Raw genomic sequence first — 19658 nt, 5'->3', positions numbered from 1 at the left:
TATTAAATCCCATGAAAACATCAACGATGGCTCTGCAATATACCTTGTTGATTAGAGAGGAAACAACACTAGCATTAGAAACCGAATAAATAGCCATGCTTATAAACATTGACAACATGTACAATGTCAGGCAGATGCCCGGGCAGAATCACTGTGTCTCACTTCAATGAGCCCGGATCCAGGTTTCTGCCATTTTGTTTGCACCAAGCCCATCGGTTTCTGCTTCAGACAAGGTGCAACCCAGTACAGTTTGTGTTGGACCAGTGGAAATCTGCCCAGGGATGGTGTCATGCGGGCGCAGAGTGTGGACCAGAGGGCTGGCCTATGTAGCCTGTCTTTGGCCAGACCTGCACGCTGCACTAGCATGGGAGACCACCGTCTTCTTCCAAATGATGTCAAACCATGTAGGCACCGCTCCATTTCCTGTCACTTATGCTGGTGCCTTGCCCCTTACGGCTGTTCACTCCTCCTCCTCTGTCCAGTCTTCCAGCAGTTGGCTTGTCCTGATAGCCAAAGCGGGTTAGGGACTACAGGCCCTAAGTCCATGCCTGCCCTGAGGAAATCCTGACAATGCATTTTACTGGTAATCCATGCCCTCCTGATAATTCTTCCATTATGTTTAATGTGTGTTTGTATGACTGTGTTATTAAAAGAAACATACTCTCAACCCTGACTTATGCAGACAGTGCGCTCCGATATACTTTCAATGATAGGGACAACCGCAAATGAATGTTCTGCTTCTCTGGAGACAATCCTGAAGTGTATCTCAGGGCTTGCGAACATATCTAGTGCCCCGCTGCTCTCTAGTCAGGTTTGCGATGCATAAATACACATATTTTTGCTTGCCCTAGAACTTAAAAGTATTTGGTCCCATTCACCCCTAATCCAGCCCTTCACCCCACAAGCTAGAAAGAGGTCCAATGGTCCCTGTCTTCCACCACAATCTGAAGGTGTAGAAACAACAGCTCAAAGAGCGCACTTTCCCCTTTTCAATCCAGCACTTTACTATGCAATCCAGGGATTTTGAGGCCTGTCAGACATTCCTCAAATAAGTGGCGACAGGGGTGAGTTCCTTATGTGTCTCTTAAGAAAGATGTATCTTCCTTAGGTATCTCTTCATTAAGATCTTGACCAAGATTCAAGAATTCTTAGGAGTGCCTCTGAAGAGAAGAGCGCTTTCAGGAAAGTGTCCAAAGGGGCTTTTTAACACGTGTATGCCCATCTATACTGAAATAGCAGACAACACGACCAAATCAAGGACATAGTAGGAAACACACCCCTGTATAGTTCTAGTGTTGAGCCCCAAATATTCTTACCAACGAGAACATGTTTTAGTTAATGTTTTACCATCTTGCCTTTTTTATTGACACAACCTGTGCAAATAGTTTAAAATGAGGGAATTTATCAAATATGTTGCACGGTTGAGATATAACTATGTAGTTATGTTTCAGGGTTGCAAAACATGTTTCTCGTGCAGCATGTGATGTAGGTGAGATGATGTGGGCTTGAAAAACATGTTCTTTGCTCAGCACCTAATGTAGGGGGTATGCTACGGCTTCAAAAAGGAGAGCTAAACACCAGCGTTTCTACTGAACTACTGTGCCTGCCATAGGCTGATTCCTTTTATAACATAAAATGTTCATATAGTGTTATCTATTAAAATCCTGTAGACAGGATGCTTTTTGGTAGTAGGTAGTTGTGAGATCACCAAGGCATCTGGCAGGTATTCTTGAAATGTAGGTGCGCTTTGATTCAGCGGTTAGGGCGATTCCATCAATCGGCCCAATGGCTGATCTTTCAAGCCCCATGGGTGAAGGCTTCTGATTGCCCCAAAGGGATTCTTAGAGACCCTACAGATATTTGAGTTTATGTTCCTCAGATCCATACCATTAGATCAGATGTCCATAAATGGCCAGAAGTTGGGTCCACACATAAAGCCCTGAACCCAACAGATACTGGGATATTGGGGTTAGTACAGTGCCTTGCAGGCGTTCATAGCATCACCTTTAAAATACTTACACCACACATCTCTATGGGCCAAGTTTAGACCACATGTAAGACTGCTTAAAAACAATGGATGTGTTAATAAACTACCTTTTTTACGTTTTAGACTTAGGTTCGGATTGCAAGGCAGTGCTGTGTCTCACTAGCATCTTGTGTACACTATCAGATAGTTTGGTTAGAAAAACTACTGGGGAACTACTGGGGAAGTCTATATGTTACATTGCATGCTTTATGACATGTTGCATCATTTTAAAGAGAGTACTATCTGTCTTGGCAAACACTTCTTGACTGAGTATTTGGCAACTTTTCTTATGGTCCCGGGTTACTGTGTGTAACTGTCCGAATAGCAATATATCATGTCTCTTGTTCAGTAAATGGGATTAAGAAAATGCTGTCTATTTTCAACCGATAGGAAGTTTTAGTAAATATTGACTTGATTTACAGTTGTGAGGTAATGGAAAATCATCTAAATTGTTGTGAAAGACCTAAGTCCTCCATGGAGCACTATGCTTGGAGGTATAATCCACTGGGTTAATTACTTCTGCTATACTATTCCTACTGTGAAGGTAATTCTTCCAGTGGACGGTCCAACTGAGAATCCTCCAATTCTGAAGGAGCACTTTTTCCGCTAATTGGAGGATTTTCTCTTAGCACACAACTTTAAATCAGATACTGTCTTTTCGAAATTTGTAGGGAGGTTCACAAAAATAAAATCATGGGAGGAAGGTACTACTGGATGAGGAAGGCTATGTTATGTTATTATTTGAGTATCGAAACGGATAGGTTATCAAGAATGGAGCATAGCATATGATGAGACATTATTTAAAGAAGCTTGTGAAACAAAAATGGGAAAATAAGTATATATTCAGTTTCAAGAAATAATGCATTGTTCATGTGAAGTACCCTTTTATCTCACCTGTTGCATTGCCAAAATCTTGCCAGACTATATTAACTCTTTGAAGATGGGGAACTATGTAGCCACAGAACCGAGTGCCTAAACCGGGCCCTGTATGGAATTTTTGGACCTTATGGTTCCCAAAATCACAGCTGAGGATTTCTTTACACCACAGTCTAGCCAGAAATGGCTAAACACCGTTATCACTCTACTAATGCTCTTATAAGTGTGATGTTCTCTTTGCAGACTTATATGGTGAAAAATATATTTTTTTTGAGTGGTTACGGTATAATATCCTAGCCACTAATTGTTGATAGTACAACGTTAAAGAGTACGCAGACTTGTTTTACTCTAGCATGTCTTGCCATAGAATGTTGTGAAGTTTTAAAAACTTTTTCAGTTCAGTTAACTGAGTTAATCAAATGGGGTGTGCCATAGTCTAAGTTGGAGTACTTGATTTTATGTTTTTTAGCGTGCCAGGACCCCCCATTGAGTAAGCACCTAAGTCAGAGTAGGCTCCAATATTATGAGGCAACCATGTCCAATGTTCCCCGTAGTTATTTTTTATTGATTTGATTTTAAGTTTTACATAGTGCAAAGAAATACCTGGAGGGGTCTTGACGCTGACATAATGAGGTAGAGAGAGAAGACAGTGTGGTAATTAATTCCTAAAAAAGCCATGTTTTTAGAGACGTCCAAAAACTCAAAATGGAGGAAGCTGTTTTTATTTACAGGGGAAGCATGTTTCAGTTCCTTGTAGTACAGACAAAAAGCTCCTGCACTCCCCAAGAAGAAAGTTTATAAAGAGAAACCACCAGAGTTCTGGCTGAGCTGGAACAAAGAGCCCTCTCAGGGGCATACTTTCTGAGTTTCTCTCTTAAAAAGGCAGGGCCAGATCCCTGAAGCACTTTGTAAGTGATACAGAGGGCTTTAAACATTATTCTCTTTTGAATAGGGAGTCAGTGTAAGCTCACCAGAGCTCAAGAAGCAGATTGAAATCTGGGAATTCTCATTAGCAAGCTAGTCACCGAATTTGGAAGCATCTGAAGTTTTTCCCTGGCCACTTTTGACAGATTCGGATACAGAGCATTGTAATAGTCCTCTCTAGACATTACAAGGGCCAGAGCAAATGTCTTCATCAAATTAGATGGGAGGAACTGCGCTATTTTCCTAATAACACAAAGCAGATAGAAGGAGGTAGAAATAACCTTATTTACTTGATCTTTGTAAGGGAGTCTTTTGTCAATTCATATTCCCAGATGTTTTACTTTTTCCACTGGCCCTGAGAGCAGACCTAATTCATTTGGCCACCATGACAGGTTCCAGAAAGAAGTGTTGTTTCCGAAAAGAATAACTGCAGTTTTGAAGAGTTAAGCTTAAGGCAATTGTTGTTCATCCATAAGTTCACAGCCCTCATTCAATTGTGGAAAGTGTCATTCAAATCTGATCCTTTAGTGGACAAAAATAACCGATCTAAGTGTCGTCTGGTAAGATATTAGCAACAACCCAAAAGAATTCACCAGAGCCGCTAGTGATGTTACATAAATGTTGAAGAGGGTTGGGCTTAACGATGACCCCTGGGGGACACCGTAAGGAAGGGAAAAACGTTGAGAAGTATATTCCTCCAGAGTCAATGTTTGCACTCGCTCTGTCAAAAAAGATTTAAATAGAGACAGTGCCAGACCGCCTATACCCAGGCAATCTTACCGGTTGATCAGAAGATCAAGGTTGACCGTTTCAAAGGCCGTTGTTAAGTCAAGTATGATGAGGGCAGCATTACCCCCTCTATCTACTGAGGTCTTGATCAACTCAGTGGCTACAATAAGGGCTGATTCTGTGGAATGCCCCTCACGGGACTCAAATTGGGAATCATCCAACAGGTGGTTATTGTCCAAGAATGCAGATTACTGAGAGCTCATTTCCTTCTCAATTAGCTTGGCTAGAAATGGGAGCCGAGAAGTCGGTCTAAAACTTTTAAGATCTAAGATATTCAAATTGAATTTCTTCAGCAATGGAGGAATCGATGCAGATTTCCCTGCCTTAGAAATATGCTGGTCCTAAAAACCGCGTTAAAGATAGATGTGAGTTGTGAAGCCACCACATCAGGAATAAGCCGCAGGATTTTGGGGGACACGGATCCAAGGGGTAACCAGACTTGATGGTAAGAACTATTTGTTTAAATTGGTCCTCTGAAAGTGATTTAAAGTCTGAATAAAGAGTCTGACTTCCAACCATAAGGTGGACATCATTGATGGTCTGAGGCATGGATATGTTGGAGGAAAATATACAAAATATAGTCTCCACTTTGTTCTGGATAGCGAATTACAAAAGTCCTGATTATAATCTTCAGTGTTTCTAAAGGCAGGAGATGAAAGTTTAGTAGCAGATTGGAAAACAGATGGCTGATTCAATGGATCTAATAAAATATTCAGATGTGTCCCTGTAATGAGTTTTTTGTAATCTGTGAGCAAAGTTTTAGATTTTGCTTTTTCTGTTATATTATACTTTTTGCTCCAGATGCTTTCTTGTCTGCGGCATTCCTGCTTGGCTGCCCAAAGCGTCTCGCCAAACCAGGGAGAAGGAGGTTTTCTTCTCCTAAATACTTTCTGTATAATCGGATCTAATTTATATGCTACTGCAGTCAGCCAGTCTGAATAGTTGTACAAAAGGGGGTGGTGATGGACGGAGCATTGGAACCAATCAAACACTCACACCCAGTCAAAAGATCTGGGTTTGATCCATCACCTTTCTTTAGTCCACTCTGCCACCCCAGTTCAGACACGGCTATATGCAAATCAGTCTGACCCTGTGCCTCATGGGAACAGTCCAGCCCGAACTGCCAAGCCATGCCTTCCCTGGACCGGAAACAAGCTTCCGAGGATCGGTTTCTGGCATTCCAGCCGTCTTCAGCCCGGCTTGCTCGAATCCAGTGGCAAAGTGAGCAAGGGACTCACGTCTGAGCATACCCTGCCACACTTATGGCGGCCAAAAGCGATACAAAAGGGGGTGGTGATGGACGTAAATCTGAACCAATCAAACACTCACACCCAGTCATAAGATCTGGGTTTGATCCATCACTGTTCTTTAGTCCACTCTGCCACCCCAGTTCAGACATGGCTATATGCAAATCATTCTGACCCTGTGCCTCATGGGAACAGTCCAGCCTGAACTGCCAAGCCATTGCCCGCATTTTACAACCCCCCACCCTGACCCTACCCGACGTCACCGCCCGGTATAACGCCCTGCATGGGCCGGGCCTGCTCATCTCTACACACAATTGTATTTGTAGTCCAATGTCCACATACAATGGCTTTTGGTGTTTAAAGTTTAAGTCTTTATGTTGTCAAGTAAGAAATCAAAAATGTGTTGAATTTCAAGATACAGATCTTATAGAAATATAAAACCATACTTATTACAAAAAGTATACATCATATCGAATCTCCATGAGTACCAACATTACAATAACCAAAAAAAACAATAGTTTACCCCTGGCCTCAAATACAATAGCTCTTTACACCTTAATGCTGAGACAAACACATACATACGAACACCCAAGACATATAGAAAATAAATAACTGCTTTTCAGCCTCAAATATTAATCAATAAAAGTTGTTTTCTGAATTAGCTTTGTATATTAGGTCAGAGCAATTCTAATATCTAAGTATTTCATTTTGAATAAAGGGACTATTGCTTCTAAAGAATGTGTGACTCTATATTTCCTAACGATGGAACTAAGGATTTATCATTTCTTCCAAGAAAGGCTGTTAATTTAAGAGATTAGTTACACTGTATTAAACGTTCCGATCACATATACAGCACTCTTAACAATTTTATCTCTAAGACCTTTGTATTCTCCAAATCGAGTCAATCCCAATTCTAATTCATAAAATTCGATTTGGATCTTTTGTATCAGGGAACTTACATAAATAGGGAAAATGCAGTCCTTTTAAATGCATGCATCACAGACTTCTAAGGAGACACGTTATTTCTGTCTTTAATTTGACTACGTCTATAGCCCTTTAATCAGAAGTCTTTTTACTTTGGCCATAAAAAGTGAGCTTCTGATTATAGAATATCGAACCCTAAAGCAGAGTTGGTAGCAAAGTTTAAAATTACATTTGATGGGATGTTGGACTGAATCAGTATATCCCTATAGGATATAACTGATCGCTTTTCTTTACTGTCCTTACACCTAATTAACAAAATAAGAAACCTTGGGGCACATGATTGCGCCAATCAATACGAAGAAAAGAAGCCTGATGTAGTTTACTCTGGCATCAAGAGCCAGTAGTTCTGCAGAATAAAGGGCTTGCGGTATTATTTTCCCTATGAGGGCCTTTTTAATTGTTGTATCAAGAGGCCATACATTTTGATATCAAACCGATTAAGTATATTAGTGGTAAAGGACATTTTTAATACAGCAACATTTCTGACATATCGCAAATGGCCTGCAAAGTGACGACCAATATATTTATAGCCACTACTTTTCACGCTTGCCAAAGATCGCTGTCTCACCAAAGATCATCCCACTAGATGGAACACATTTGAAGAAAGGGCTACCTACTTTGGCTCCCCACAGAGGATCTGCATTGGTTATCACTGCTGGAAGACAATGCTGGCCAGATGCCCATGAGGGTTTCATAGTTCTAATCATCTCAACAATAATACCTACTTCCTGCAACAACATTAAATCAAGATCTGGGAAATAGTATTATGACGCATTTTAGTTTTCTGGGAAGAGATTTTGAATAGATTGAATATTAACCTGATCCATTGCTCTTTAGATACTTGTGCATCCAAAAGTTCAGGAGATACCTTCAGTTCAATATTGACCAGAAGCCAGACTTTTCTTGAACTGCCTTGTGTAATTGCTTCATTCATCTTAGACCAGTTATACTCATAGAACTTTAGTTTTTTTTGTACAAGCAATATTTGATATTTATTTTCGAAATACTCAACTCATGCTTACCAGCGTCACTCTATATTTTTTAAATTTACGACACATCCTATTAAGTTCTTTTCTCAAAATGAAACACTCCCGTTCATACCACCATAAACTTATCTTATAAGCTTACAGATAATATTCAGGTAATAAAAAGCTCATCATTAACTAGATCACTTATTTTATTTACACAACTACCACACACCTGTGTAAATGGTCTAAAGCAGAAAGGTGAACAAATATGTTGTATAGTCAGTATATGTTCAAGGTAGAAAATCAGTTTGATCGCATATCATCCTATCCATGAGGCCATTGTGAGCTGGAGAATTATGTTCTTTACTCTACATCTGAAGTAGAGTAGCGGTCATGGCCTTAAAAATTTGTACTTTACACTGCCTCCTATGTTTCGAAACAGACATGCTTCGAAAAAGCCTGCTCGAGCATTATACCTTTGGAATATTGCTTATTCGGTGACCATCTGCAAAAGTCAAGATTTAGTCTATGTTTAACATAAATTCTTTGTAGTGCTCTTCTTCAGACCGGGCAAGTATTACCAGTAAAATGTATTGTTGGCACAGGGTGTGAAATACCTATACTATGGTCTAGTTAGATGGGTTTGGATTACCCCCAAAATGATTGCCCCTGAGGGAAATACAGACTTCCCAAAATGGTGAAATTTGGGTGGGATGTGGATTCCCCCAAATGCCACTGACCAAATGGTTTGACATGCTCTCGAAGGTATGAAAACATAGAAAATGGATGGCATCTGCCGAAGGGGTGTAGCTACAGAGTGTGGCCACTCATTATTTTTGATATGTCATCACTTGATAATTTTGTTATTACTTATGCTCCAGCAGATGGGGGTAGAGAATCCCAAATTCTTCCAGTTTTTCCACAGCACAGAGAATCTTTTCCTGCTTCACCACGCCATAGAACTCCACTCCTCTAGTTAGTGCAAATTAAGAAATGCCACTGCATCTCATCGTAAGGGGGGACATGTCTCCAATTTACAAGAAGCATAATGCTGTCTGAAGGGGGAATTGATAACATTAAAAATGCATGGTAATGTGGCAAAGATCCAGCATCTCCCAAACCACAGTGCAGAGGTTTGTAACTCTGGTGTACATTGGTCAAACGCTTTGTAAGATTAACTGGTACGCTGTGTTGTTAGGTAAATAACTACTTTTAAGAATATATAAAGGCTAGGTAGATGTGTTTGTGCATTGAGTCATTCCCTCAAGGACTGAGCATCCTCCAGCATTTTCTTTAATCCCAATGCCACAATAAACTCACTCACCATGGTGCGCTGTTGTGCCGTCCAGTCAAGTAGTCGTAGCAGAAAGGAGGAGAGAGGGGCAATGATAAAGAAAGTCAAATTAGTACCATGCTAGTGCTCTCCCGCTCTCCCTAGCCCCCTAAAACCTTGAGATCTTCTCCTCACAGCCTCCAGCTGAAGAGGTCACACAGAGGCAGAGATGTTGCACCTAACTCTTCAGGGCCAAGAAATTAAACATGGACATAAACAATACTGACAGATATGCAAACACAAATGCTTAAGGTGAAATCGGACCATGCGACCCTAATGTGCCTAAGTGAGAAAAAATGTTAGGAAAATCCTGGCGGAAGAAAAATGTATCTGGCCATAGCAAGACTGTCATCAGGAAACAGAAGAAAACTGCAATGAAAAAAGCTGCTTAAAGAAGGGAGGACCTAGAAATGAAAATGCTGCACACAACAGGAAAAGTTTTATAGTAATTCCATTTTTTTTAAGTATAAGATATGTTATTTTTGTTAGTGAAAACATTCATCGTGACCTCGAAAACAAAGAGGTTCTAGGGGAAAGTATACATTTTTTGTTTGGACAATTTCCTAAAAAAGGGAAAGAGATTGGTTAAGTATTGTAAAAACTGATAAAAAACTGGTGAGTTGTGGTGAAACTAAAAACTCACAAGGAAACTAACCAAATAAAGGTATTAAGAAACATTTAAAAAAAAGTAAAATTAAGAAATTATGGGCTGATAATTTGAGTAATGGCCTATCACTACCAGTAGAAATATTTGTACATTACTGTACACTTCTGAGTGTGCCCAAAAACAGTAGAAAGGTTATTGGAATATCAGGGCATGTACATATTGTGCAAGAGTGGCGTTAGTGTCATGTTATGCACAGTGAGCAGAGGAGACATCTGTGTCATGCGAAAGAAAGTGTATAATAAAGGCCCAAGCACCAAGAAAGCTATACACTGTGTGCACGAGCATTGTCAGTGACCCCCATATACACTGAGTACACGAAAACGGAGTGTCTTGCCACATGCATTGTAGGGGACCAACGCCAAAGCAATATATACACAAAAAAACTCTGCAATTATCCTGTGAAAATGTAGTTTGCCAAGGAAGTTTATATGGACAGTTCGTGTCCCCCTACATAACCTCTTTTCATCAGAATGGACACCTACATGCCATAAACCTGGATTTTATGACCCCAATACAACACTATGGCAATGGAGCAATCTGACAGGCTATGGTTGATCTAGCCATCTCTTTTTCTAATCACTTGATGGATACTCACAAATGCTGGTAACCTTAATCCTTATCTAGTAATAGACATCCACAGATGATTGTGCTTTTCTTGTCACCTAGTTCAGTTTTCGTCTATTCACAAGCACTACAAATGCTTGCACAATTCTAGTAATCTTCCTCGAATCGATTCTAGTACTGGAGCACAACAAATATCAATTCCTTCTTCTGACCTAACTCTATGTTGGTTTGGTAAAAGAGGTCTGCAAATGCCTGGGTAGTTCTTCTATCCTATCACCCATCTGACCTATTGATGGATGATAATGTCACCTTGTACCATTCTTAAACTCAATTCTATTCTCAAAGCGATTGCAAATGACAAATACTTCCATGATTCTTGTTACACATCTCTGCCTGTCCCCAATCACAAACACACAATAAAACTATGACCATTCTCAATTAAATCCTATATCTTCACTAATCTAACATTTCAGATCAATAATGACCAACTATTCTTTTAACACACCTCAATTCTGGTCTGGTCAATTTGAGTTATATGATACTCAAAACTTATCTTAACCTGGTCTAAATGATGGACAGTCACAAACACTTAAGTCAGTCTAATAGCAAAGGAAGAAGGCCTATAATTTCTACAATCACCTGAACCCAAATGATGACCTATTTTTTCAGCAAAGGACATCCTGGAAGTTCTGCTAATATTCCCATGTTTAGTGCACTTTACATCAAGTCGATGGAAAATTCTACTAAATGTGTGGACAAATTGATTTTTTTTCTGCACTATCCCATTCTAGCCAAGTGATTAGCATCCAAATAAAAACTTGTAACTCAGTGACCCTTCTCCATTCTGTCACATGCACCATACTAAGCCCATACGTCATCCGCGTATATTGCTCTGCCCTTGCTCATTCCCGATTCAGGCTAGTGCTGGCACATTAACCAAATGGGCTATCCATGCCCCCTTTTTGAGTGTTTTCTTTACCTTCTTCCAGCGGCTCTTCTGGCTCCTCTTTGTTAGCAGCAGCATCAGCAGGACAAAGTTACAGCCAAACAAAAGAAAGAGAGAGCAAGAGTGTGTGAGTGCGGAGCAGGCAGATACACAGCGAGGTAAGGGTTGTGTATGTACTGACTGCAGAGCTGCTGACAGCTGAAAGTGAAGCAGGGGATGAATGGAGGAGGTCTTACGGCTATGTAATACGGATCTTGATAGCAATGCATAGTGCAAAATCACAGTTCAAGGGACTTGGTACTCAAGCTATTCACTTTAGAAAGCACTACACTAATTATGATGAATAGCAGCAAATGACTGCCCATGTACAAACCAAAAGATATTTTGTTAAAGTGTATGGAAAAGAAGTCATAGGTGAGTCAAACTCAGAGCTGGATGGGTCTACGGGGAAATTAGGCGAGTGACCAACAGACTTGTGTCTTGAATGGATAGCAGGATTTGGGAAGAGTCTGTTTTTCAACTGTGACAACTTTTTGTAGGTACCAGCCTATTAGAGGTTCTCATGCTTTTATCATAGGCCAGTGGTTTCGGGGAGGGCTCAGAAAAAGTGGCAAGGAGAGAGGATGTGGCCTAAGGGCTAGGGCGGTCGACTTCAAATCTCGGGAACCGGGTTCAAGTCTCGGCAACGACGTTCAACATCCTGTGGGCAAATCACTTAGTCTCCCTGTACCCAACAAAAACAAATGAGTCCTTATGTAATGCAACTGGTGCTCATGTAAAGCGCTCCGATACCTGATACTTCGGGTCAAGTTCGCGCTATATAAAAAATCATTTATGATTTCATAAGTAATGTCATTTGAGAGTTCATCAGTGATGTCATCAATGATGTAATTTAACAGTCCATGAGTGATGTAATATGTGAGGTCATAAGCAGTGCACAAATTGGGGTTGCAAGTGATAGTTTGTTCACTAAACTGTAACAGGTGAATTTCGTGGTTTTCAGTTGTTTTTTTACTTAGGTCTTATCTCTTTTCATTGCCTAATTGTAAGGTCAATTTAAACTATGTTTTTTTCAATGAATGTCAGTGTTTTTTTTAACGGAAATTAAGAACTTATTACCATACCTATTTATAAAATCACTTTAATCTTTGATTCTCTCTAGTGAATTCCTGTGTTTTTTTAATCATATTCCAAGATGAGAACATACACAACTACCTCAGGTAACCTGAACTTAACCTACTCAGGACGCACCCTACTCCCACTGTTCATGGCCAACGCTTTGCACAATGAGGGTTGGTCACAGGCCTGACCTGCGCCCAAGGCCATGGGAGTGGAAGGGATCCCTATGAACCCCACCACCACATGGGCCCAGGTTTCAGTGTATGCTCACCCATCCCCTTATGGGCTCTTTTCAAAAACATTTTATGACTCAGGGACTAACTCCCTAAGTTCTGTTCTGTAATGGTGGCTGCAACATTTCCACCCAATGTTACCGCCAGCCAATCGGATTGTTTTGCAGCGCAGACCTGGTACTGTTACTACAGTACTGACATGGGAGATGGGCAAAAAACTTCCAGCTCTCAGGAATGTTTTGGATTTTGGTCCCATGGTACCATAACATGTGTACAATCATCTAGATATTTCTACCTTTTTTTAGGGTTAACTCCTTTATGTGCTACCTGAGCCCCTCTTTATATGCTAATTTTTCAAAAACATCTGAACAGGTTTGCACCAAATTAACAAAAGCACTCTTTCTGACTTAAGTTTGAAATATTTGCCAAATTTGGTGTAATTCTGTACAGCTGTACTTTCTGTATCCGAGGGCAAAGTTTCCTGTGAGAATTAGCATGGAAATCTCAATTTTGGACCCTCCCTTTTCATGGTCACTATTTATCAGATCAGCACAAAACTTTCCATGAAAGAGACAAAGTTTATGAACTTTTCTTTTTTAACGTTTTGTGCAGATTTTTTAAATGGTGCCAATGTTAAGAAAACAAAAAATGCCTTTCCTATGGAAACTCCAACTTCAAAAGCACAGTGGCAACCAACTTTGACCTAACTAGTCCCTAGTGGCATCTGCAGCTATGTTTATAGATGTTCATCTTTTAAATACTGTTGCAATGATTCGGGTAATGCTAATGCCGCCACACCGTTTACTATTGTGTTACTGGCAGGTTCCTAATCGAAGCCTAACTGATGTTGATAAACTTGACAAATAGTGTGATGGCCATAAACAACGCAGGAAGATAAAGAAGAGATGTGCAATCCATGCGTAAACTAAGTGATATAGAAAGAGCTAGGTTGAGAGACATATAGAAAGTGAATATAGAAGCAGCTACTGGAATCTGGTTATTCAATAGAAATAACTGCTTTATAAATACCTTGTCATACTTAAAACTACAGACAGTAGCACCAAGAGATTCTACAAGAGTGAGTGTGACTGTCCCTTTTAAGAAATAAATTCATATGTTAGGGAAGATAGATAGATAGATAGATAGATAGATAGATAGATAGATAGATAGATAGATAGATAGATAGATAGATAGATGTTGACATACAAAGACAAATAAATGTAGATGCAGATAGAAAAAAAGATAACTACAGGAAAATACCCTAACAGATGGAAACTGATCTAGAAGGCTGGTTATACAGACATACAGGAGGCTACAGAGATTGAAAGATGATGTTATAGACAAATTAAGGGACAAGAAAAACAAAGGCTAAATGCATAGACAAATAAACAGAGTTATGCACAAATAGACGCATAATCAGACACTCCGACAGAAAGATAAAGATACATTTAGGTGCAGATACAGGTACAAGAGACAAGTGAGGACAGATATTTAAATGGCAGATACAAAGATAGCGAAAGAAACAGATGCAGAGGTAGATTGTGACATATATATCACATACAGGTGTATACAGATATACAAAAAAGACAAAAAGATATAGTTATATACCAAGAAAGATACAGGGAGAGCTGGATACAGAAACAAAGAGACATCTACATATACAAAAAATTACCACTAAATGGATAAACAAACATGAGACCAGTACTTAATTTTTGAAGGTAGTTTAAGTGGTAGGCACCGATATTCATTTTTGTGCAAAATAACTTACTTTTCTTTATCAGCCTTTGACCCACAGCAAGAGACAGAAAGAGGAGTAAGGAGTAGATAAAGAAAGACAGCAACGCAGCAATAAAAGTAGAAAGCATGGCTAAAAAAGAACCTGTAAGAGTGTATAGAGTGTTTCTGCTATAGAGACAGGAAATGTAGGGTGGTGTAAAAAAGAAGCATGAGCTGGAATCAAAAAAAGACATCCTTTGTTTTTTAAAACCTCAGCATCCTTCTCTTAAGAAAACGGTTGGGGTGTGCACCTATGTTTCAACAATTAATGTGGATGGGACAGTACATGAAATGCATACTGCTACAAATGTCACCAAATGGACACACAAACAGGCATTTATTTGCCAAATGGAAAATAGCAATCCAAAAGATGCATTATTGATATAAATATCTGGAATGAAAGAGTCCAGTATGTCTGAAATAGAAATACAGAGGTTCCTACTAAGATAGAAAAAAACAGTAGAAACATTGAGAGAAGGAAAGATATATTATGGTCAAGCAACACAAAAAATATGTACGGAACATGTATGTGAACTTGTAATTTTCATAATCTTCACATGTGAAAATGTAAACTACTCTCCATGGACCCTTTGAGTTTGAAGCTTGGGGTAAGCAGAGTGGATCAGAAAGAGTCATGAATTCTCACCAACGATGCGCCTCAGTATAAAACATATGGTGTGCAGGTTATACCAGGTGTGTAAGAGACCTGTTAATATTTCTGGCCTAAACATCTGCTGAAATTGGATATAGTAAGTAACTTAGGGCCTGATTTAGATCTTATCAGACGAGTTACTCTGTCACATCATATCCTATTGGATGTTATATTTCGGCAGACGGGATATCCTTCACGGTTGTGACGGAGTAACCCGTCCACCAAGATCGTAATAATGCCCCAATAGTGTGATTTAGAGCCAAGTGATGATGCAAAATCCTCTCGTTTCTGGAAGTAAAGCAAAAACCATGGGAGAATGTGCCCAGTGAATTTCTACACTGTCCCATCAGTATAGAGGCGGAAATTCTAAGGAAGAATTTGCCACTGGATCTAGCATTTCCTCCAGAAATTGGAAGATTTTGCAGACTCCTAACTAGGGTGAAAATATTGATATCCTTCACTGACAAAGACTTGCAGTCTTGAAGAGCTAAACAACAGATATCATAAAACTGTAATCAGCAGTATAGATTGTGCCATTCGTTGTGAAGCTGCGCTAAAATAAGACATCACAGTTAAAAAAAATCCAATAATCAAATTTGTGTAGGGTAATCCCTTCTCAGTTTCGCATCCGACCTGATCCAGTGACTTAGTGAGTATGTCCTGCATCAAAGGAGCTACTTGACCCTTCAGAGCTCCTATCCGTGTTCAAGGGTACCCGTAACCCACAAAAAAAACCCCACAAATAATATATCAGAAGAAATTAAAAGAAAAACACACTATTAATACCTGGCACGTCCTCAGGCTCAGGCTCTTCGGTTACTGCACACCACAAAGGTAAGTAGGGGTGGAGGAGGTAAGGATTGTAAGGAGAACACGCCGAAGAAAGAAAGGAAGAATCATTAGAACACTTCCACGTCAAAGGGACAAGCACACAGTTAGGTAGGACTGTGCTGCGCCATTTTGGCCTAGAGTCAAAGATGGCCAAATCCGAAAGAATCAAAGATGTAAGTGGGTGTGAAGAACTCCTCTCAGGTACTAGAAATGGATGAAATTTCTCTGCAAAGGCATAAATCCCACCTTTTACCATTCATATGCTAGGGAGAGTGAATAATATTGCAGGGAAAATGTACTTCCTGTTGGTGGATTTTAATTTTGAATTAAAATAATCCAAAGTTTATCAAAATTCTAAAAATCTATTTATAACTTTTTACAAAGAATCCCAACTTTTTTAAAACACCTAATTACCTTTTACTGAAATAGGCTTATTTGCTATAAAGATAAAATATTTCTCTGAGTTTTTCTTAAATAATTAGTTGTTATTAAACTGATGTTTCTGCACAAAACATGTACATTCTATCAAAAGTTCTCCACTTTTTAAGTATTTCTAAATGCCAGTTAAAACAACTTCCTTGATCTTTAAAAAAGTTAGACTTGTTTCATACCGTTATGGAAGTTATTCATACATTTAAAAGTATAGGAACAACCTATCCACAGATTAACAGCTCTCTAGGAGTTTTAAATAGTTCGAAATGTTAAGAAAGGTATACTTTATTTCAGAGATCCAGCTCCTTGATCCTGATGGAGTTTCCTCTCTGTAAGGAGGTCCATCTTCCAGTCAGAGTTCGCTCTAATATTAGGGTTTCCTCTATTAGTCAAAATGTCCTTTGCTTGTAAGTTATCCTAGTAAGGTTCTTCAATACCCATTTGCAGTTCCTTTCCTGTTTAGAGTTCCATCTCATAGTAGGAAACATCCCATTTGCTAATGAAAGTCCTCTACCTTAGTAAATATGTTCTCTTAGCACAGGACTTCCATCAGATATCATAGCCTACTCTTCTCTCCTATTCTAGGTTTTGTTGTCTAAAGTCTGTTTTTTAGCTCTGCTGTAATGAGGCTAGGGTACTGGGGGAATAACTCTAAGCCAGGGCGCCGTATCAGTGGAAATCATCTGTTAGCGAGAGTCTCAGATTCACCGAATCAAATGAGCCTTACCTTCCTCTTCATGCTCTGCTCAACCAAACCAGAAGAATCCATGAGGAAAGAATAGAAAAAAGGGATTAGTATCACAGTATCATCTAACTGTAACTCCCACACGATGCAGATGCTATGACTGTATCAGTGTGGGAGAGTAAGGCTGTTGTTAAGTGTATGAATGCAGTTGCATCAATATGACTGGCTAGATGGTTATATTGATGGATGGGTTGATTTAAAAAACATCTTTTAATATGACGAGTAGCTGTGACTTCTCGTTTTGAATGTTACCCTTTCACTTGCTCTAAGACAGCTCTCACCCTGATCACATTTCCAGCATCCCAGATCGATGCATTCATTGGAATACTTCGGAGCTGCATATAAACATGTGGAACACACATTAAATGTCATTATAGTCCACTGTAAAATGCTACCGGATCCCTCTGCGGCTTGAGCCTGTGCTGGGAAAAGGAGCATTTAACAAGCAGCATAGCCCGGGGCTAATGGGATGTAATGCAATTCACACATTCCTCAAACAGAGGGTGGGAAGTTGTAAGTTTAACAGGAAGAAAGAGGAAGAGGTTGTTCTAAGAGAGTTCAAATGCCCATTATTGCTGGCTCTCTGCTACTCACTTGTCTTCAATGGAGCTTTCAGCGTTGCAACATTCTAAAAAATCCTTACCGCCACTGCTCAGGGTGGGCACAGTAGTTAATGTTGCTGACAGTGCTGATACAAACAGAAGCATGCTTGACAAGCACACAAAAACACTAGCTACACAGCACATACGCACACACCAACAAACAAAAATAAATACCCATTCAGTACCTACATCAGAAATTGCAGTGCACAACAGACACAGAAAAACACTTGGGGTCTGTTTCGTTAAGGTAGCTTACACTTTTGAGTAAGTTTACACTTTTGAGAGGGTTTACTACTTTTCAGTATTTACAAACTCCGAGTGTTAGTTACCACTAAAAAAAAAAGTACTAAGTCGAGAACTACACATGGCTAACCACTGGTACGGCACCACCCTAACACAGAAGATAATGGAGATAGGAACCTAAAATAAATCACCATATTAAATAATATGAAATTAAGTTAAATTATTTAAAAAACAAAAGATATAAATATTTATTATTTATGTTAATATATATGTATGAAATAGAGCATATTTATTATTTAATTATATATTATCTTAATACCGTATTATGAATTTCATAAATAATGTAGCAAAAAAGATTATTAAAAACAATGTCATTATAATAATTTCTATACATTACTTTTGGTAAGTTTTAATTCACATTACAAATATTTTTTCCTCTCGGTGGTATTTTTTTTAAACTTCAGAAAAATAGTTTAATTTTATTTAATATATTTCCATTGATTAAAGTTTTCATTCACAGTTTATTTAATAGTGCTCAGTTTCTTTTTCTTTGTTTTACTTTTAAAGTAAATATATACAATTAATTTATATTAATATTTAATATAAACATATTTTCAAGATTTATTTTCAAGTTAAAATAGACGTTTTTATTTTTCACTTTACTTTACCATTTGGAGATCTCCACATGGTAAAGCATAGGGAAAAATAAAAGAAGAAGAGTCTTGGCACTGCAAAGTTGGCCTTCCATCATTTTGAAAGCCAGCAAATTAAGTGCCTTTAAATTGGGTAATACGCAGAAGTTAGAGAACTTCGAAAAGGAGAAGTGTGGGTTGGTACGCTATGGGAAAGAAAAGCAAATGAGTTACTTTAGCCTCGGGTCAGTCATGGGGGCTCAAGGGAGCATTTTGAAGCTAAACCAAGCTGAGAGCAACATTTTTAAGTTGAATCAATTAAGCAGGGAGCAGCACTGTGATAGAATCTGTATGAAAGCTACAAGAGAAGAAGTAATTGAAAAATTCCAGCCCCATGATGAGTTACAGAGAGCACACACATTGAAGAAATTATGCTTTTAAGGGGACAAAAATAAGAGTCGGAAAACCAACCAGACAGCGTCATGGAAACGTGAAAAAGCAAGTATCATTGGAAAGAGAAACTAAAGCCCCCTGCTAGAAAAGAAACACCAAAAGGCAAAAAAGAATTTTATTCCATAGCCACTTAGTAGAACTAGTACAGAAAGATGGTTTCTGAAAGAAGCTGGGTGGCTATAGATTTGATGAAAAGCTTGCTCTTGGTTGGTGCAGACTTCTAGGTTATGTTCTTTTTAGTATTTCCGACTGCTGTGGTCAGTTATTGTTGCTAGGGGGAGGAGGCAACATTTGTTTTTAGTGGCTCGACCCAGCAAATCGGATCGACAGAAGGTGACCTCCATATTAAGAGATCCCCAAAAAGTTGGCTGGGATTTATTGCAGAAAGTGCTCAGAGGGCAGAAGCATTTAATGCAAAATAGAATTCCACGGGGACAGCCATGTTGCTGTAGCCGACTCAGCGTTCAAGTTTGTTTTCTAGACACTGTTTCTGAAAAACAAAATGGCAATGACCCTGATGTGCAGGCAGCTTTCTCCCTGCATGTTGGGACTTTTGTTTGTTTTTCCTGCCCAAGTTTGCCATGCCTCTCATTGTGGGCTTGGGCAGGGAAAATGT

The 19658-nt window shown here is 39.2% G+C and overlaps 1 protein-coding gene across 3 annotated transcripts in view; it reads right to left on the bottom strand.

The window, feature by feature from the left end:
- TNNT1 (troponin T1, slow skeletal type) overlaps positions 1–19658 on the bottom strand; it is a 112868-nt gene that overhangs the window by 42857 nt on the left and 50353 nt on the right. Inside the window, exons 1-3 of one of the 3 annotated variants that reach the window (XM_086930316.1) lie at positions 17095–17103; positions 15891–15923; positions 11358–11384 (exon numbers count right to left, since the gene is read on the bottom strand). The gene's annotated coding sequence lies outside the window, so the exon portion shown is untranslated. Of the gene's footprint in view, positions 1–11357; positions 11385–15881; positions 15924–17094; positions 17104–19658 lie in introns of those variants that run through there. The other 2 variants (XM_086930315.1, XM_086930317.1) reach the window with 2 other exon arrangements.

This window comes from Lissotriton vulgaris, chromosome 7, assembly GCF_964263255.1.
Source record: "Lissotriton vulgaris chromosome 7, aLisVul1.2, whole genome shotgun sequence".
NCBI classification, from domain to species: Eukaryota; Metazoa; Chordata; class Amphibia; order Caudata; family Salamandridae; genus Lissotriton; species Lissotriton vulgaris.
Note: the sequence above shows the minus strand (reverse complement) of the source record. Positions and strands in the feature narration are given on the sequence as shown.